The sequence below is a fragment of the Pipistrellus hanaki genome, assembly GCF_964339955.1.
Source record: "Pipistrellus hanaki genome assembly, chromosome: 1".
Classification (NCBI taxonomy): Eukaryota; Metazoa; Chordata; class Mammalia; order Chiroptera; family Vespertilionidae; genus Pipistrellus; species Pipistrellus hanaki.
In genome coordinates, this window is record NC_140503.1 from 15,472,192 (window position 1) to 15,494,669 (window position 22,478).

Here is a 22,478-nt window from a genome sequence, read left to right on the forward strand (position 1 = left end):
ATCAGAAACTGACTTGTAATGAATGATACCCACTCCGTATCTATCACAGTACTTTTTTATCCCTTATATTTTTGCAGGACCATGAATCTTCACATTCATCTCTCCTCACAGGATTATGAAGCAACCACAGCTTGCTCTGATTTTTTTCCCAGCTGCTAACCTGTGCACTGTGGCACTGCACGCTGTCTGGCTGTCCCATAGAGAGGAGGCTGTGTGGAGCATGGCATCTGACACGATGCAGGCCGTTTCTCTGACTGAGCATTACTCATTTCTGTCGGTTAAATTCAGAGGCAGCAGCCTGCATTGTTCCCACTGGGCTGCTCAGAAGAACTGCAGAGCATGAGGAGACATTTTAAAACTCAAACTACTATGTCCAATTCTCCCATGTTGAGAAGGGCATGTCAATTCATCTCAGGGAGACCTCCTGGGGCAGGTATTTTGTAAACATACCATAGAGGTCCCTGTGTCCTAATTCAAAATATTTCTGTTTTGTTTGAAACCAGGCACTTGCCCTTTGTCCCTGAACCAAACCTGTACACACTTTGGATTCAGTAGAGAAGGAAGGGAAAGCATGGCCATTTTATATTTATTCTTCCTTGAAAAATTGTCAGTCTCAATCCTAAAGGCTTCTTAGGTGGGGGAAGGATCAGAGTAGAGTAATATTCTCCAAAACATGATTATTTCCATTTATAAAACATTGTGTTTTTTTTCACACACTAAACCTATTTGTGTTCCTTGCATTTCTATATGAATTTTAATACCAGCTTTTCAATTTCTGCCCCCAAAATGCATTGAACCTATAGATCAACTTGGAGAATAATGTCATCTTTAAGATATAATTTTTGATCTATGACCATGGGATATCTTTCAATTTAATTACTTCTTTCTAAATTTTATTCAAAAATGTTATGTACATTTTATTGTAGACCTTTTTCAGCCTGTTGTTTAATGTGTTCATAGTTTATTTTGATACTGTTTTAAATAAAATTGTTTTCTCAATTTTATTTCCAGAATGTTCATGGCTAGTAAAGATTTTTATATATTGACCTTATATCCTGAAACCTTGCTGAAATAGGTAATTATTAATTCTAGCACTTTTTCATAGCTTCTTTAGGATAAAGTCATCATCTGAAAATAGAGGTAATTTTACTTCTTCATTTTTAGTCTAGCCATCTTTTTTTTTAAATATGTTTTATTGATTTTTCACAGAGAGGAAGGAAGAGGGATAGAGAGCTAGAAACGTCGATAAGAGAAAAACATTGACCAGCTGCCTCCTGCACACCCCCTATTGGGGATGTGCCCACAACCAATGTACATGCCCTTGACCGGAATCGAACCTGGAACCTTTCAATCCGCAGACCGATGCTCTATCCACTGAGCTAAACCAGTTTCAGCTAGCCATCTTTTTTATTTCTTTCTTACCTAATTGTCATCAGAGAATGGAGATTTTTTTTTTTCAATTACAGTTTACTTATATATTCAATATTATTTTGTACTAATTTCAGATGTATACCATGGTGGTTAGATGAACATACGCTTTTTTAAATTTTCCATATCAATCTGTATTTTATTCCTTTTTCTTACTTGATTGCCCTGGCTAGGACATCCAGTACAATGTTAAACAGAAGTGGGGAGAGTAGGTATCCCTATCTTATTTCTGATGTTAAGGGAAAAACATTCAGTCTTTCCCTGTTAAGTATGATGTTAGTTGTGAGTTTTCCTAGAATTTTTACTCTATTTCTAAGTCATTGATTATTTTCATCTTGAAAGAGTGTTGATTTTGTCAAATTCTTTTCCACATCTATTGAGATTATCATGTGCTTTGTGTTCTTTATTGTATTAAAATGGTACAGTCCATTGATTTTCACATGTCAAAACAACCTTGAGGTCCCTAATGAAACCCACTTGGTCACTATATACAATCCTTTTTATATGTTGCTGGATTCTGTTAACTAGCATTCTGTGGAAGATTTTATGTTGACATATATAAGGGATCTTGGTCTCTAGCTTTCCTTTTTTTTATCATGGCTTTGGTTTTAGTATCAATTAATTGTTCTCTTCTTTGATATTTTTTTGAGAAAGATTGTGGAGGATTGACATGTATTCTTAAAATATTTGATAGAATTCATCAGTGAAGTTTAGACTTTGTGTGGAAATGTTTTAATGTACTTTTTAAAAAATTTGTTTAGGAGCTACTCATATTTGCTATTTCTTTTTGAGTTTTAGTTGTTTGTATTTTTATAGAATTTGGTTCCTTTCATATAAATTACCTAACTTGTTTGTATCAGATGATCATTGTATTCTCTTATATATTAATAGTTATATTTATTTTTGTAATGTCAGAAGTGATGTTTTCTTTGTAATTACTGATTTTAGTAATTCAAGTCTTCTGTATTATTTTTCTTGGTCAATCTAGCTAAAGCCTTGTCAATGTTGCTGATCTTTTCAAAGACCCAAATTTGAGTTTTGTTTATTTTTCTATTTTGTTTATTTTCTATTTTTTTATTTACCCTTTAATCATTATTATGATTTTTTTTTTACTTTGGGTTTAGTTTTATGTTTTTTTCTACTTTCTTAAGATTATGTTATTGATTTCAGATCTTTCTAACTTTTTAATGTAAGTAATTATAACTATAAATTTCCCTCTAGCACTGGTTTAGCTGCATTCCATAATGGTATCTTGTATAATTTCCTTTCATTTCAACATATTTTTAGTTATCCTTTCCATTTCTCCTTGGACCAATTTGTTATTTAGGTTATGTAGCGGTGTATAACTTAATTTCAATATACTTGAAAATTTTCCTAATGTATTTTTATTTTTAATTTCTAAATTCAGCCCAATGTGGTTAAAGTACCCACTTTGTATGGTTTTAATATTTTTAAATTTATTCTGGCTTGTTGTATGGGATAATATAGGGTTTATCCTGGAAGATGTTCCATGTGCATTTGAGAAGAATGTTTATTTTGTTTTTGTTGGGTGGAATGTTCCTTAGAGGTCTGATAGATATAGTTGTGTCATACTACAGTTCATATTTTTTATTTCTTTGTTGGTCTTCTGTCTGGTTGTTCTATCCACTATTGGATATGGGGTACTAAGTTCAAAAACTATTACTGTTTGATTGTCTATTTTCCGTTCAATTTTGTGAGTTTATACTTCACGGATTCTGGGTCTTTATTGATTAGTGCTTATATGTTTATAATGCTATGTCTTCCTGATGAAGTCATTATTATTATAAATATAATTTTTTATCTCCAATAATAATGTTTTCCTTAAAGTCTTTTAAGTCAAATATTATTAAGCCATTTTTCCTATTTGTTTACTATATATCTTTTCCATCCTTTTACTTTCAATCTCTTTTTGTCATTGGCTCTAAAGTAAGTCTTTTATAGATAGCATATTGTTGAATCATGATGTTATCATATATTTTATGAATCTCTGTATTTTGTTTCTCATTTCTAAGATTTTCTTTTTAAAACAATTGGCTAGCTTCCTATCTGTTCCTATTACTATAGCTGCTTCAGGCATCTACAATGTTAAACAATTGCTACTGATTTATTTTATTATTATTATCATTTTTTTTTTACAAATGTCCCAAGGATAGGGCTTTCTGCATTGAGTGAGCTCTAAGGCAGGCTGAATAACCACAAACTGAAATATAAACAAGTAAAATAACAAATTAGAAAGCTTCCACAAAGATCAAAGAGTAACAATTGTCTGAGACCTGAGCTTTCTGAAGAGCTCAAATTCCATTTTGCTCCTTCCAGTGACTGCTAAGCTTCTGATTTCCACATCTTTTATGGTTGTGAGGTTGAGATTTTCTTTCTCAAAACTATTAAGGGGTAGCTTTTTATTTCCAACCCCATTCTTTGCTGAGGAAGACAACCAATACTATTGAATGACACATACTTAACACTCCCCAAGTTCTAAATAAGGAATAGCTACCTGAAAAAAAACTCTACCTGCCTATATATTATGCTCACTCAAGTTCTCATGAATAAGTCTTTCCCAACTCCAGTCAAGTTAGGCTTGCAAAATTATTTTATTTTTGTAAGCTTTAAAAACCATTTTAAAATTCTTATTCAGAGTCTTCTTAAAAAACGTACACTCTAATTGTTATATGAGCTAGACATTTTAGGCTTTAAACTGTTTTTTCTGAATGTTCAGTGCTTTAAAAGTGAGGGAATAATACTATATCCTAGAAAATAGATGTTATTCTCTCCTTTTAAAAATGAATGATTATTATTTAGTCTATGTAAATTGTGTAGGTCTTTGTACACTCCCTTTCTTCCAATTTCATTGTTAAATTACCTATTTTCACTTGGAGTTAAGAAATGTGGGAAATGGTGTTTTAATAGCATCTCCAAATACCACTATGATGCTAAAAACTCAGTTTTCCTTAAAGTAAATAAGTTTAAAACTTAAAGAAAAGATATGTGTGCTGACTCTTGGCTGATAACTACACAAGGTGCATAACATTTATATTGTACAGTAATAGAATCTGTGACTTTTGATACTGCGTGAGCCTATCTGAAATATTATTACATTCTCTGGCCTTGTTTGCAGCCATTGATTCTGTGAATAAGGTCTGATCAATAACTTATAGGTGAAAGTGATATGTGCAAGGCCTGAATAATAAGCTTACTGAGATGTGAAAGGATGATTAGAATAATCATTCTGACTCCTTCCCACTGGATAGAAATAATATAATATAAATTCTGGAATTCTAACAGACAAGTGAATCATGAAATAATCCTGAGAATATATGGCACACATGTTTCTGAGTCACAGAGACCAAGATCCCTGACACCATGAAGCCACCATAACCACTTCCATCCAATTATGTAAAATTGCCAACCTCGAGATTTTTACACAACCGGCAAATAAATGCCTGCCTGCCTTATCCCATATAGGCTTCTATTATTTGGGGTTTGAGTCACTCCCAGCTAAATCTAATGTTACCTGATAGAGAAGTTTTCAAGGCTTAAAACTTACTTTCCTGCTCAAGAGAAGCTATTAGATAAATATATCATAGCAATTTATTAAGTTATTCAATGATGATTAGCGCTGCTTGGTCAGATCATGCATGGAGGAAATCTCTTTGCCATGTGATAAAATGGATATTCTGAGACTGAGTTATTTCTTCAGACATTAAGGTATACTCACACTTAAACTAGTTAATTTCTTATGAAATTGAAACTGATCTTCTTTGCCCCTTCAATCAGTTTTGCAAGGTTGTGAATATTCATGCATTAAGAATTTGTGTCTCTCCTGCCTGGCAATATTGTTTGTCCCTGGTACATATTATTTTTTCATTACAGAATCCAACAAACACAGGCTCTGAAAGGTCTCTCTTGATTTCCCTAGGCAGAATTTGTCACCACATAGCTTCATCCTCAAAGTATTTTATAAACAACTTCTATCATTGTAAGTAATACATTATAATTATATTTGGTGCTCATGCATCTATCTTGTTTATTACAATCATCTCAAAAGAAGCAACCATTTTGAAAACTTCATACAAAGCATATGGTAGACTCTATCACTTCTCTATTGCTATGTAACTAGTTACCATAAATGTACTGGCTTAAAATATATATATATTTTAAGCCATATATATTTTAGTTACATAGCAATAGATATATATTTTTTAAGCCAGTACATTTATATATAGGGGAGGAATCTGATTCTAAGTTTATTCTGGCCATTCCTTGCATTGGTAGAACTGTAGTCATTTCTTTGCTGGCTGTCAGCAGGTGCCACTTTGAGCTTTTAGAGGCCCCTGCATTTCTTGTCATGTGGCTTCTCATACACACAAGAGAGCTATGGTGCTCTGAATCCTGAATCCTTCTTAGGCTTTGAATCTCTTTGTCTTTTTTCCTTTTCTACTACCAGCTAGAAAAAGATATCTTCCATTTCAATTGGCTTATGTAACTAGACTAGGGTCATCCAGTATCTCCCTGTTGACATATATTTTAATATGCTCATGTGATTATGATCATGGAAAGGTAATTTGATATATCAAGATTATATTTAGCCCTAGCTAGCTTGTCCCAGTAGATGGAGCATTGGCCTGTGGACTGAAGGGTCCTGAGTTTCATTCTGGTCAAGAGCACATGCCTGGTGGCAGGATATATCCCCAGTAGGGGGCATGTAGGAGGCAGCCTATCAATGATTCTCTCTAATCATTGATGTTTCTCTCTCTCTCTCTCCCTCTCCCTTCCTCTCTGAAATAAATAAAAATATTTTTTAAAGATTATATTTGCATCAGAGTTCAATACCATATTGCAATACAAGAAAATAATTGCTCAAAAAAAATAGAGAGAGAGAGAGAGAGAGAGAGAGAGAGAGAGAGAGAGAGAGGAAGAGTCGTAGAAGGGAAGGCACCTGCCTACAACAGAAAGATCTATTTAATTCTCCTGCCACCCACTTTCACTTCTCTCTACAGTTCTGTATAACTGGATCTTTTGACTTTACTTCAGAGTTCTGACATTCTCAGACATGAAATGGGTGTTATTTAACAACAAAGATTCTCTGACCCAAGGCACTGGTCCACCTAGATGTTCATTTTGCCTCTAAATCAAAGTTTTTCTAGTCATCATGAACATGTTTCCAGAGTTCACATACTTGCTAGTGCTCTGGATCAGATCCCAGGACCATTGGCATGTGGAAAAAACTAACACACCTAAGTATTCACACTCCTGATTCTGCAGGATCCACTTCCCATGTTTGCATGTTGCCCACCTGGCAGGGCTCTGCTGAGATAACCATTAAAAGTCACCATTGTACATATTTTAACATTGCCCCCCCCCATATGTTAAAATATGTACACAGATAATAATTTAATAAAAATTAATATAAAAAAATAAATAAAAAAAATAATAAAAAATAAAAGTCACCATTGTAGCCGAAACCGGTTTGGCTCAGTGGTAGAGTGTCGGTCTGCGGACTGAAGGGTCCCAGATTCGATTCCAGACAGGGGCATGTACGTTGGTTGTGGGCACATCCCTGATGGAGGGTGTGCAAGAGGCAGCTGGTCCATGTTTCTCTCTCATCGACTTTTCTAGCTCTCTATCCCTCTCCCTTCCTCTCTGTAAAAAATCAATAAAATATATTTTTAAAAAATCACCATTGTATCTGCCTGCTCTCAGGACATTGGGCCTAATTGTAGGTTGGTCTGCTCTTAGCCATGATCTTCTGCCAATTCCAAATTTCTTCTTTTCCTTCCAACTTACTTTTTATTAAATGGTGTTCAAATCTCAGAATATAATGCTTACCTTCCATCTACAAAACAGGTGTATAAGTAGTGGCCCAATTCATGCAACCTTTCAAGAATATTCATATGGAAAATAATACAATAATTAAAAAATAACAATACAAGAATAAACTTTATTTCACATACTCACAACTGTAAACCTATTTTTGGCCCACCTTATGTAGACTACTTTGTGTGTAGTCTGGCTCTGTTTTTCAGAAACAGAATCCTATATAAAAAGAGGTAATATGCAAATTAACCCTCATACCCTCACAAGATGGCTGCATATGACCAGGCTGGCACGGAGGTTAGTGAGGGGCAACCAGGCTGTTAGGGGAGTAGGGGGGCAGTTGAGGGTAACCAGGCCTGTAGAGGGGACAGTTAGGGGTGACCAGGCCAGCAGAGGGGGGGCAGTAAGGAGTGACCAGGACAGAGTGGGGGGAGGGCAGTTAGGAGCAACCAGGCCAGTAGGGAGGGGCCAATTAGGGGCAATCAGGCCGGCATGAAAAGGCAGTGAGGAGCAATCAGGCCAGCTGGGGGGGGGGGGGTAGGGGGGCAGTTAGGAGTGACCAGGAAGGCAGGCAGGTGAGCAATTAGAAGCCAGCAGTCCACGATTGTGAGAGGGATATTCAACTGTTGGTTTAGGATCGGGCCTAAACCAGCAGTTGGACATCCTCTGAAAGGTTCCAGATTGGAGAGGTGCAGACTGGCTAAGGGGACAACCCCCCAACCCGGGGCACAAATTTCATGCACTAGACCTCTAGTTTTTAAAATATAAGGACAAAATCATCCCATACAATAATTTTAAGAATTTTAACAAAATATGTATAAAATATGTATAAAATATGTATAATTTGCATAGATATAAAATCTATTTACCCCACAAGAGAAACCTGAATGTGTGCTCTTTTCCTAACAGAATCCCATGGAATTTCTCCATGTGTCTTATTGATGACCCACATTGGAATTATTTCAACAAAGTATGGGACTCCTTCTTTCCTTCACCAGAAGGTCACCCAAAATTGTGAATGCAGATAGAACACCTCCCTGAAGAATTTTCCTCTTTGCTTATTTTCTACTACCAGCACTTGGATGTGTATGCTGCAATTAGCTAAAACTGCCACATTCCAAGATCCCAAGAGTTCTGTCATTAGCTTAGCTTTTTCAGTGTTTGTCAATTCCCTGGAGAAAAGATTAATTTGTGGTTTGGTAGGTGCCACCATTTTCACTCTTTTCCTGCTTTGACCAGAAAATCATTGCATCTTACTACTCTGATGCCTGGGTCTCTATCAGTCTATGTTCATTCAGCCCTTGAATTCCTTTTCTCCCTTTAGAGTCCTCTATATAACTATCATGTTACATATCTAAAGTATACTTTGATTTTGCTTAATGTCTGCCAAGAATAGGCATGCCTACATATATGCATGTATACATAAAATGGACAGCTTCGGTGTCTTCATACCAGCAGGTATTATTCCTATGTAAGTCACAAGATTTATTTTTGGCTTTAGTTGCTATGACTTATGATTATTGAACAACTTTGTCACAGCTCACAAAGGTCAGAGGTCATGAACCCATGCCTGATTTAAAGGCAAACACACTCACATACAATCATCACTATAACATATTCTAATTAATTGTAATGATTCAGAAATAAGAAATAAAAATGCCCAGCTCTATTAGATAATTTTTTTTTTGGAATCTGGATTAGAATATACTTTTTAAAATCTTTTTTCCCAAGGCTCCTATTATTTTCCTCTGAAGACTGTCATTTGGAGATTTTATGATAGTCTACATTTTTATTTAACATCACTTACTGCTACTACCTAGACCCTTTTAGATGACCCTCAACTAATTTTTCTATCATAATATTTCTAATCCATTTGAGTATTAAAGAATGGTTTTTACTCACTTTAACTACATAGAATTCCCCTAACTCTGATAGTTATTTATTTAATAACAGTGTCATACCTTAATATGTGAAAAAGGCTTCCTCTAAGTTAATCAAAATTACTTAAATTTATTTTTATGTTCCAGATATGCTTGCTCTGTTTGGTCTTCAGGGGCAACCATTGTTGATATCATACACATGTGAGAAAATATATATGATGTGAGTCATATCCAAAGAAAGAAATGGAGACTCTAACCTCTGCTTTTCAAATTTAGCCTGATCATGCAGATGAGAAAATAACTGCCTTGAGAAATATGAAGGTATGTGTGGTTGTTTTCATTCATCCATATGGATTAGTTGTTTAGACAAAACTTTAGTAAAAATATCAAATAATGTATTTGTATGCACAGGAATATGAAGAACATATCTTTCTTAGGATCAGATGGCAAAGTTCAAAAGTACATAGAGTATTGGTAAATACATAAGTTTCAAGTTTAGTTCAGTTGGAGAAAATAGAGAATGTTCTTAAATCAAATATGAACAGAAAATTGAAAAACAAGAGAATTTTAATAAGCTACATGAGCATGTGCTGATTGGAATCATAGACTCAGCACTTATGGTATATATTGTTATGTACTCAAGTATTGCTAAAAATAGTTCAGAGTCATAAAATCTATTAAGCCTTTCACTTACAAGGACAGCTTAGAGGAGTTTAAACTTAGAGGAGTTTAAAAGAAAAAGAAAATACCAAGTACTTCATTTTATAAAGAAAACAATAATGGCCCAGAGGATATGGCTAAGTGGTTGATCATTGACCTATGGATCAGGAGGTCACTGTTCCATTCCCAGTCAGGGCACATTCTGAGGTTGCAAGATTGATTCCCAGTAGTGGGTATGCAGGAGAAAGCCAATCAATGATTCTCTTTCATCATTGATGTTTCTATCTCTCTCTCCCTCTTCCTTACTCTCTGAAGTCAATAAAAATATATTTTAAAAAATAATAATGATGTAAGAGTAGCAGTAAATCTTGGATTAATAATCCACTATGTATTATCAATATTTCAAAACAAATTTTAATTTTTATCCCGTATACTTATCCTAATTAATATGTATAAACCATTATGCTATTTTTTGCTTTCTCAAAATTCATACAATGAGAATTTCTAATTCAAAAAATATAGCAAATTTAAAACCTAAAAGTGATGAAATAATAATTGAAAGCAGACAAACTATTACACAACATTTCTGTAATTAAGGTAAAATGTTATGGATATAAGGATATCTCTGAGACCATCTACTCTTCAGTTGCACCAAATTTTACTATGTCAGGCGAGTTAATTTCTAAGCTCACATCAGATTAGATGTAGCATACAGGTGTGGCAGTGAAGTTGTTAGACACGGGCACTCTAAAGAACCAACAGCTAAAACAATGATAATTTAAAACTGAGGGAAAGAACAGAGAAAATATTAAAAAGCAAGCATAGAGATCTCTGCATCCAGTAGTGGCTGAATAAGATTATACAATGCTGACCCTCTGCAGATGACAGCTATAAATGCTGGATATATATAAAAAAAAAGTATTTGCCTCGAGGTACTGGAGATTGGATGAATTATGGTAGAAACTCTAAACATGGAATAAGGGATTTGTAAGAAATGAGGTCCTGTTTTTATGGATTTTATCTTTGAACCAGGCTCAGTCACTAAAATATCTGGAGTTACTGGGGCAGCGGAAAACTGAAGTCTTCCTGGTTTGGATAAAAAATAATTAATTAATTAATTAATTAATTAATTCAAATAAAATAAAGACAGCTTCTGGGAAAGCTATAGTTGCTAGTCCTAGAGAGAGAATCCCAGAGGAAAAGAGACAGAAAAGATTCCCAAATTCTATATATTTATCTCTTTGGCTGCCATTTGAGTCACACATAGTGACACAGAATGAAAATAGCTCCTAAGACAAAGTATCTGAAAAGAAATAAACTTCCATCAAAGAAAGAGAGTTTCTTACAAAGCTCAACCAGTTGCCTGCCAAAACAACACAAAAGCATAGGACAAAATTCACCATTTATTTCTGATTTAAAAAAGCAAAAGCTCTCAGCAAACTCAGATTAAAAGAGAAAGTCTTTGTCCAGATGAAAAAAAAAAAAATCAACTATACTTAGAAACATATTTAAATCTGAATCCTTTTTCAAGATCAGGAACAAGTTGAGAATTTCTACTTTAACTACTTTTATTAATCTTGTACTGAAAATTCTAGATGGCACAATTACAAAAGGGAAAAAATAGAAGGCGTGGAAATTACAAAGAAAAAATAAATCTCAAATATTTTGTAGATGATATAATTGTATAGAAAGTCTTAACGAATCTACAAAGTGAATAATAAGTGAATTTAGCGAGGATGTAATTTACCGTGTTTCCCCAAAAATAAGACATCCTCTGAAAATAAGACCTAGCACATGGAAAGATAAGACATCCCCTGAAAATAAGACCTAGCGCAACTTTGGGAGAAAAAATTAATATAAGACACTGTCTTATTTTCGGGGAAACAGGGTAGCAAAGATACAATTTGCAGGATATAAGATAACAGATATAATCAATTGTATACCTACAATATATACTAGCAACAAACAATTGAAAGATGATTTTTTTTAACAAAACAGCACTATGATTTAAAATAGCATAAAAATACCAAAAACAGATTAGTCGCATAAAATATATTAGTCTGCAGCCCTCACATGTTCACTGACTGGGAATGGAACCATAACTTCCTGGTTCATAGGCCAATGCTCAACCAATAAACCACACCAGCCAGGTTTGAATTATTTCTTTAAAAATGAAGCATATGGCAAAAATTTAGCCATTCAACCCCAGGTCTTTACCCAAGAGAAGAGAAAAATATAGGTCCATACAAAGACTTATACATAATGTTCATAGCAGCTTAATTTGTAATAGCCCCAAACTGGAAACAGTTTCAATGGGGAATAATGAATGAATAAATATAATTGTTCTATCTTATGAAAAATACTCATAATTAAAACCTAGAATGAATTACTAATACACTCTACAACATGGAAGAATCTCAAAATAACTATGCTGAGTGAAAGAAGCCAGATTAAAAAGCAAACAAACTTGATGGTTCCTTTTATATATAAAGAATACTTAAAGAAAGCAGGTTCCATGGGTGTTAGGAAGAGAATTGAATTAAGGAATTATAAAGGGGCAAATGGTCATGTATTACTCATAAGAATGATAGCTATGTTCAGTGCCACACACATCTATGTTTAGCACCACGAAGTCATTGATTATGTATCAAAATCAACTGACTACAAATATCATTCAAATAGCTAAAAATTTAATCAAGCTCAATTCCAGAATGGATTGAGAAAACTACACGAGGGCTCATTTGGGCAGTTGAAATTGAGACTCATGCACCCCCTGAGAACCATGGCACTTAGCTGTCTTCACAGAAGCCACCATATGGCGGTAACATTTTTCCCTCATAAACATCTAAGACTCCAAAGGAACAGGAAATCAAACTGTGAACTATCTCAGGATCTCTTGTATTCCTATTTTAGAGGAACTTAAACGACACAGTTTGGATAACCAGATGGTTTTTTCAAATATTGCCACAAAATACAAACTGCCAATTTTCCTATGAAATAACTGTCAACCTTTTAAATATAAATAATCAATCCCATTTTTTCCATTGTATAACAAATATGATGTGCCAATGAATTGGCAGGGCAGGTGATGGACCCCATTGTTTTATACTTTATTGGTTGTTATAAGTGATGTAATATATATGCAAGTGAATTGAAATTTATAAAAAGTGCTTGTAAACAGTGAAATGCTGTTCCTATAAAAGATTATTTAGGTTTCTGCCTCCTGGTTTCAATGGTTATGAAGTTATAAAGCTGCCAGTAATTTTGGATACCTCTATTTTTTCCTCAAGAACATTTATTAAAATGCTAAGTTGTTTAAAAACATGTAAATGAGAAAGGTAATTGTATTAACCCAGGCAGCACAGTGTGAGCATGTGAGATTAGAGGCTTGGTACTATCCTAAGGTGACATACTTGTTTATTAGATTGAGATGCTTAGCATAAAACCTTTTTTTTTTTTTTTTTTGCTCTCCTTTAAAGTGTATCTACTCATATGAGGATTGCAATAGGGCACACCAGTGCATCTGGCAGCATTGATGGATGTATTTCTCATATGAACTTGAAGTCGAAGATGTATACACCTGAACTACCGATTAATCAGCATGCAAACATGGGCTGTTGTGTCTTACTGATTAATTATGCTGAATGATGGATTCGGGTTTAATCACTTTACCTGATAGATGTAGGAAGCTTGCAAATGACAGTTACCATATCATTTCTCCATGAACTGCTTTCTAACCAGCTTACTGCAGAAACATCAGAAAGTTGGTGTTCCAGGGAAAAACAAAATAAGAGCATAGGATTTCCATGCAGCATTTCACATTTCTACTAATTTATCTTAAAGTTTGTTCTTTGACAAAAAATAAAAGCATAGTTATGTAGATATAATAATTATCTAGGAATTCCATTGTCTGGAAATCTTTCTCATCAACTGGAAAACACAATGTAAAACATCAACAGGATTCATAATTGGGTTAATAATGTTAAGGAAATGACACTTCCCTTAAGGTAGAAAACCATCAACTCCTGGTTATAAGTACCTATCAAAAAAATAAAGAGAAAGCCCAAACCAGTTTGGCTCAATGGATAGAGCATTGGCCTGTGGACTGAAAGGTCCCAGGTTTGATTCCGGTCAAGGGCATGTAACTTGGTTGTGGGCACATCCCCAGTAGGGGGTATGCAGGAGGCAGGTGGTCCATGATTCTCTCTCATCGATGTTTCTAGCTTTCTATCCCTTTCTCTTTCTCTCTGTGAAAAATCAATAAAATATATTTTTAAAAAATAAAGAGAAAGAAACATAACTACAAATCAACTCTTCTTCTTTGAAGAAGCAATACCTAAATTGAAGAAAAATAAAAGAGCTTCTTGATCACTTCTCTATTTAAATTAAAAAGCAAGGATGTATTGTGTATAATTAATATTTTCATTCTAGACAGACCCTAAATGAGAAAACAAATAATATCTGGACCAATGAGATATAAAATATTGGTAGCAACCCACTGAATTCAATCTCTCTTTTCATTTTATTGCTATTAGTACTTCTATCATAGTTCATCATTAGTATAGTTTCTCACACTGTGATAATTTATTAGAGTTACCTATGTACATTGCTTTCTTCTTCATTAGAGGTAGTGGTGGCCTAGAATACAATGACCATCATATCTTATTTAACACTGCCCTTCAGAGGAAGATATATATATAAGTGAAGAATCTACTGTGTTCATAGATTGGTAGAATCAACATCATTAAAATGCCCTTACTACTCAAAGCAATCTACATATTCAATTAAATCCCTATTAAAATATGAACAGCATATTTCACAGATCTAGCACAAATACCCCAAAATTGTATATGGAACCAAAAAAGATCCCAAATAGCCAAAGCAACCTTGAGAAAGAAGAACAAAGTTTGAGGAATCACAATACCAGATATCAAGTTATACTATAAAGCTACTGTACTCAAAACAGTCTGATATTGGCCCAGGAACAGGCATATAGGTCAATTGAGCAGAAAAAGAGAACCCAGAAATCGACCCAAGCCATTATGTTCAATTAATAGTCTATAAAGGAAGTAAGAGCATACAATGTAGTAATGACAGTCTCTTCAATAAACGGTGTTGAGAAAATTGGACAGATATATGCAAAAATGAAACTAAACTACCAACTTACATCATACACAAGAATAAACTCAAGTGTATAAAAGACTTAAATGTAAGACATGAAAACTTAAAAATCTTAGAAAAGCCTATAGGGAGCAAAATTTCAGATACCTCTCATAGTAATGTTTACCAATACATCTCCAGTGGGCAAAGGAAACTACTAAGAAAATAAACTAATGGAACTATATCAAAATAAAAAGCTTCTGCACATCAAAAGAGACCATCAACAAAATGAAAAGGTTACCCACTGTATGGGAAAACATATTTGGCAATAATACATCTGATAAAGGATTAATATCCAAAATATATAAGGAACTCATACAATTTAACAGAAAGAAGACATACAATCCAATCTAAAAAATGGACAAAAGACCTAAATAAACACTTCTCTGAAGAGAACATATACATTCCCAATGGACATATGGAAAAAATGCTCAACCTCACTAATCATCAGAAAGATACAAATTAAAACAACTATGAGATGTCACCTCATTCCTGCCAGATAGTTATCATAGATAAATCAACAAAGAGTAAGTGCTGGTGAGCATGTGGAGAAAAGGGAACCCTTGTGCGGTGTTGGTGGGAATGCAGAGTGGTACAGCCACTGTGGAAAATAGTAGGGAGTTTCTTTAAACCTTTAAATATGGGACTGCCTTATGACCTAACATTTCTACTTCTGGGAATATATCTGAAGAAACCCAAAACATTAACTTAAAAAAATATATGCACCTTATGTTCATTGCAGAATTATTTATAATAGCCAAGATTTGGAAGCAACCCAAGTGCCCATCAGTAGATGAGTGGATAAAAAAAAAAAAAAAAAAAAAAAAGTTGTGGTACATTTACTCAATGGAAAAAAGATGGAAATCTTACCTTTTGCAACAGCATGGATGAACCTGGATATTATTATGCTAAGTGAAATAAGCCAGTCAGATAAAAACAAGTACCATAAGATTTCACTTACATATGGAATCTAATGAACAAAATAAACTAACAAAATAGAAACGAAGGCATAGATACATGGAAGAGACTGACAACTATCAGAGGGAAGGGAGGAAAGGGGGAACCAGATGAAGGTAAAGGGATCAGCTAAAAAAAAAAATAATAATAATAATAGTATATACACTGAGTGACCAGATTATTATGATCTCTGAATAGGCCCAGTGCATGAATTTGTACATGGGCAGTTGGCCAGCCTACCTGCTGGTCAAACTCCTGGTCGGGGGGACAATTTCCATATATACACTGTGTGGCCAGATTATTATGCGTTCAAAGATCATAATAATCTGGCCACTCAGTGTATGTGTATGTATATATATATATATATATATATATATATATATATATATATATATATACACAATAGAGGTCCAATGCATGAAATTTGTTCATGGGGATGGTCCCTCAGCCCAGCCTGCACACTCTCCAATCCAGGACCCTTTGGGGGATGTCTGACTGCCTCTAGCAATCCGGAACCACTGGCTCCTAAACACTCACCTACCTGCCTGCCTGCCTGCCTGCCTGCCTGCCTGCCTGATTGTCCCTAACCACCTCTGCCTGCCTGCTTGACTGCCCCTCACCCCACACCCGGGACCCAGGATTCCCTCCTCTAGCTAGTCACAGGCACCTGGGACCTGGGCTTCCCTCCCTCTGGAGGGCCAAAGGCATCTAGGGCCCTGACCGGCTTTGCCTGGCCTGGCTGCAGCTTCAAGGGACCGTGGATGGGCAGCATCACCCAGCCTCAGCCACAGGCGCGGGCACACAGGACTGCAGGGCAGGTGGCTTGTCTCTCTCCAGGGCCACAGCCTGGCTGGTCTCCATTCCTCTCTTGCAAGCTCATTTGTTCCTGGCTAGTCTCCATTACTCTCTCCTCAGTATTGAGTGTCTGAGCCATTAAAGCCTGATGGCATGATGACCATTTGCATATTAGCTCTTCATTATGTAGGATAGAATATTACACAAAGGCACAGACAACAGTGTGATATTAGCCAGAGGAAAAGTGGATTGGGGGGTAGGTGAAGGTAAGCAAAGGAGAGGGGGGGTTGGGATAAAAAAGAGACTTTGCTTGGGGCAATGGGTGCAAGATGCAGTATGCAGATGATGCTTTATTGAGTTGTACACTTGAAACCTGTTGGTTTGTGAACCAACATCATCCTAATAAATTCAATGAATAAAATATAAAAATAAATTTAAAAATTTACACAAAATTTTATTTGGATCAATACTCTATGTGAAAAAACCTTGAACTGTTCTTGCAAATGATATAGCTTACCTAAGACTATCTCATCAAAGCTTCATCTACAAAAGACAATAAAAGATTATGTAGCTTTAAAATAAAGATTTAAAACTTCTAAAACCATATTCTATTCTATTTTCTACTTGGGAAATTAGATATCTACCCAGAATGACTACATTTGGGAAAGAATTCTGAATGACAGTTACTTAGAAACTAAGGTTTTCATTATTCAGATCATTGTGTCACTAAGGTTAAGAGGATGGTTCTTTATAATGAGTATAATCACAGCAATTACAAGTTGGTAAGGACTTTGAAAATTATGAAATTCACTTCAGCAGGGGGTATGTTTTAAAAAGAAGAAAAATTAAAGTGGTTTAGTTCAAGGTCGTAAGACTAGAGATTGGGCTGTGACCCAGATTTCATTTCTTGCTAAGTGAATGTTTTAGTCCATTTGAGCTGCTATGACACATGATCATAAAGCAGGTAGCTTAAAAAACGTTTATGTCTTGCAGTCCTGGAGGCTAGAAAGTCCAAGATCAAGGTGATGACAGATCCTGTGTCTGATGAAGGCTCTCTTTCTGATTCGCAGATGGTGAAGAAAGAGGGCATTTCTCTCCTATCTCTTCTTATAAAGTCACCAAGCCTATTCATCAGGACTCCACCCACATACTTAAGCACCTCCCAAAGGTTCTATCTACCTAATACCCTCACATTGGGGGGTGGGAGGTTAATATTTGGATTTTGAGAGGATGCACATATTCAGTCCATAATTGTGGGCTTTTCTCTGTAATGAAGTATTGACTTAGTGCGTTTCCATCTTTTTTTGGAAGAGTTAAAATAAAGGTAAGAAACATTGTTAACAAAAGGAAGAAAAGGCAGAGAAAAAAGTTCTCCAGGGGCCTTGGGGTTTCTAGAGAGGAGACACTCCTGGGTCAGACACATACAGGGAAACCACCGGAACCCAATGCTTAACCTGAAACTGTTAATACATCATTTTCCCAAAGAGATTGGCTAATCTAAAGATAGAAGAGAGGCAGAAAGTCACAGAAGAGAAAACATCATCCCTGAATTTGAAAAGTCAAACATAAAATCAGAATTTGGTTTGAATCATCATCCCACCCACTTGGAAGTTTTCACGAAGTACAGAACTCACAAGGCACGGGAAGATGAGTCAAAGCCGTTCCCTCCTTTCCGAGTTGCTCTTTGGGGAAAAGAGCAGGGTTAAAGAGACCAAATGCTTTGTGTATTTGATTTGAAGTGGATCTGACAATGACATGCCAAGGAGGCATCGCACTGGAGGCCAGAGCTGGTGCTGCTAAGACGCTAACTACAGGTGCAGACATCTATAGCAGCAGAGGATCAGCCCAAATAGGACTTATTTAGGACTGCCGATCACTTGTGACTCTTGGGCGAGGTGTATAAGGATTGGCTAGGATAGCAAAATGTGATTTAGATGTCACCAGCTATATGGACTTGCCCCCAGAATTTAGCACACAGGAGGATGAGGATTGAAGAAAATATAAAATAAGGTGAGTGGATTCTCCACTGAGCTAGATCCCTTCCTACATAAGGAGGTCCCAACAGCATGCATTCTGAGGAAGCCTTTGCCATATTAATTCACTTAGAATGGGAGCTTCTATTTTTAGGGTGGTCTATTTGTCGATATGGAATTCTGACTTAGTATCCCCTCACTAGAAATATAGGCATAAATCCCTTGAGAAATGGAAAAGGCAGGCTTATTTTAGGAGTTATTTTGGAATTGGATTACTGGCCACTGTACATGAAAAAACAAACAAACATGTATTTTTATATAAAATACAGAAAAAATAAATAAAAGACTCATAACATACTAGAAGTGGAAAAGATCCTGGAAATCATCTATTTCAATCTCATCCATTTAGAGATGAGGAGCAAAATTCTAGCCAAATTGGAGGACAGAAACAAAGTTACACAACTAATGAAGAAAGATAGTATAGAGTAGTGATTTTAAAAAGTGTTATATCATCAGACTGCCTTGATGTAAATACTGGCTACAAGAATCACTGGCTGTGTAACTTTGAGTGGGTTACTTAAACTTTCTGCATGTCAGACTTTCCATATAGAAATGAGGGTCATAGTTTCTACTCTATTGATATTACCATGAAGAATAAATAGAATATTTTATTAAAAATTGTTTGTACAGTTGTGATACAGATAGTAAATAATCAGTAAATTTTAATTAATAATACTAAGATAATGATGATGATAACTTCATTATTTTAAGTATGTGATAAAATAAGAATTTATCCAGGGTTCTACATTTGTGCCCTCTAATACCAGCAATTTCAGAGTCAAATGTAATTGTAGTCAATTATAATCAAAGGATATCATTTAAAGCTGACAAATCAAATAGAAATACAAGAGCATTTAGTCTACGATGATAATAACCAGAAAAGATTTTTAAATTGACTAAAATTGAAGGGTAGGGGAGAGAGAGCAAAGGAAAAGGGAAGTGGAAATATAATAATTACATCCTGTCTCATAAAACAGAGATTCAGTTTTTAGAAAGGATAACATTTATATACAACTATTATTTTTAAAGGACTGTAGCCCTTCCTAAATAGTAGAATTAAGCACACAAACACACAGAAAAATGAAGAAAATTGAATTCATATAAAGCTATTTACAAGTATACACACAATACTCTGAATACAAAAAAATCATAAATGATTTTCACAGAAGTAAAAAAAATATACAAGGTGGGGCAGAAGTAGGTTTAAAGTGATTACTACAATAATTAATATATAAGAATACAAAAATAAGCTCTGTGTTTCATGTAATCAAAACTGCAAACCTACTTTTGTGCCACCACGTATATCATTCTTTTATTAAAATTGAAATCATTGGATTACAGAAAAAGTCCAATGCTTAGTCACATATGCATTAATATTTCTATTAATAAAAATAGAAACCTATTCATGATCTGGTCTTTTATTACTCTACTTTCATTGACTCTACTCTGCTACTGGCTACCCTGCTGTTCTTCCAGACCTCCTGCTCCTGCCTCAAGGCCTCTGCACTTGCCCTTTCCTTTGCTTTTCTGGGTTTTTCTCATAACCTCCCACCTTGTATTTGTGATCTTTACATCATTATATTCTGTTTCCAGAGACATTTTCAACCAATGTTTACAGAGAAATAGATTTAAGAGAAGACTATATATATTGAGCGGCCAGATTATTATGATCTCTGAATTCATAATAACCTGGCCACTCAGTGTATGTATATAATATATATATATATTACCTAATAAAAGAGAAATATGCAAATTAACCACCACTCTACTACACCCGCAGCCAATCAGAGTGAGTATGCAAATTAACCCATCAAAGATGGAGGGATCTATATGAATGGTGTTCTGGAGGGAAGCAAGGACTTGCCAGCTCCCAAGTGGCTGGGAAGCTGGAAAATATGGACTCCAGCGGAAGTGGGAGTGAAGCAGCGGAAGGAAGGCCTATTCTTGCATAAATAGGTCCAGCCTGGCCATGGCGAGGGGACATAAGTGATTTGCCTGCCTGCCTTCTGGCCAAGCTCCAGGTCAAGGGGACAATTTGCAAATTAGCCTTTTATTATATAGGATATATAATGAGTGGCCAGGTTATTATGCATTCAGAGATCAAAATAATCTGGCCACTCAGTATAGATAAATAGTATTATATTGGCTTGTATATGTACATAATTTTTTTCTAAAAGATTAGATCAGAACTTAATAATTATTAACCTTAAACTGCACAGTTGAGAGGCATTATGGAGAAAATACTTTTACTCTATTTCTTTTTTACTTTGGACATTTTATCCATATGCTTATATTATCTATTAAAATAAAGGTTTAACATAATGGTACATTGTGTCTAAAATAAAAATAAGGGCCGAAGCCGGTTTGGTTCAGTGGATAGAGCGTCGGCCTGGGGACTAAAGGGTCCCAGGTTCGATTCTGGTCAAGGGCATGTACCCTGGTTGTGGGCACATCCCCAGTAGGGGGTGTGCAAGAGGCAGCTGATCGATGTTACTCTCTCATCGATGTTTCTAGCTCTCTATTCCTCTCCCTTCCTCTCTGTAAAAAAATCAATAAAATATATTTTTTAAAAATAATAATAAAATAAAAATAAGGGCACAGAACCCAAAGAAAATTTAAAATATTTTTGTTGAACATGTATTCTTATATGAGTTTTAGGCAGGAGCAGTACAAGTGATGGATCTCCGGGTAAAACATAGAAATTAAGATAGCATTAAAGTAAAAAAAAAAAAAATGCTTGGCTGGTGTTGCTTGGTAGTTGAGCATTGACCCATGAACCAGGAAATCACTGTTAGATTCCTGGTTAAGGACATGACCAGGTTTTGGGCTTGATTCCCAGTAGGGGGCATACAGGAGGCAGCAAATTAATAATTCTCTCTCATCGTTGATGTTTCTATCTATCTCTCCCTTTCCTTTCCCCTCTCTGAAATGAATAAAAAATTTCTTTTAATGTCAAGAAACACCATTGAATGTGCACAGAGGTACAATCCACTTAGCATACAAGCCATTTGGCATAACATGTTATGTAAACAATCTTAAATTTTATTTTGGAAGACATTAGCAGCCACCATAGATAGAATGCTAAGTGTAGTATTTAAAAATATTAATACCTACCTGAAGTCAGATGTACTTTTCTTAACTAATACCACTGTCATAATATAAAACCTATAAGATCAACTCAATACAAAGTCTGTGACTATTGAGACAAGAATGTGGAGAAATGCAAACATATCACTGCTACTGTTCCATAAATTGGTCCAGCAATTTTAGGTAGCAACTTATCACCATCTATTTGAGCTGATGGGCATTTTATACATCCCAATAATTCTAGTATGTCCAAGTTTACACCCAAGTGTAAAAACACAAGGGTGTACAAGCAGTTATTATATGATATTTATAATGACCAATTGTGAAAAGCATCAAAATCCCCATAAATAAAAGGATAGAGAAATGCATTATGATAAAAACACATTGTAGTATATTCACAAATTTTTTTCACAGTTAAAATGAATAAATAAAAGTCACCTTACAGCACATGTAAATAAATAATAACTTTTTTAAAAAACTATAATTACTTCTATTCAGGTAAGTGGATTCCAAATAATCTGTATTTCTGCCATAACAAATTATCATACATTTAGTGGTTTAAAACAATAAAAAAAAATTATTATTTTGTAGTTGTGGAGGGCCTCACTGGGCTAAAATAAAGGTGTCAGCAGGACTTTTTTCC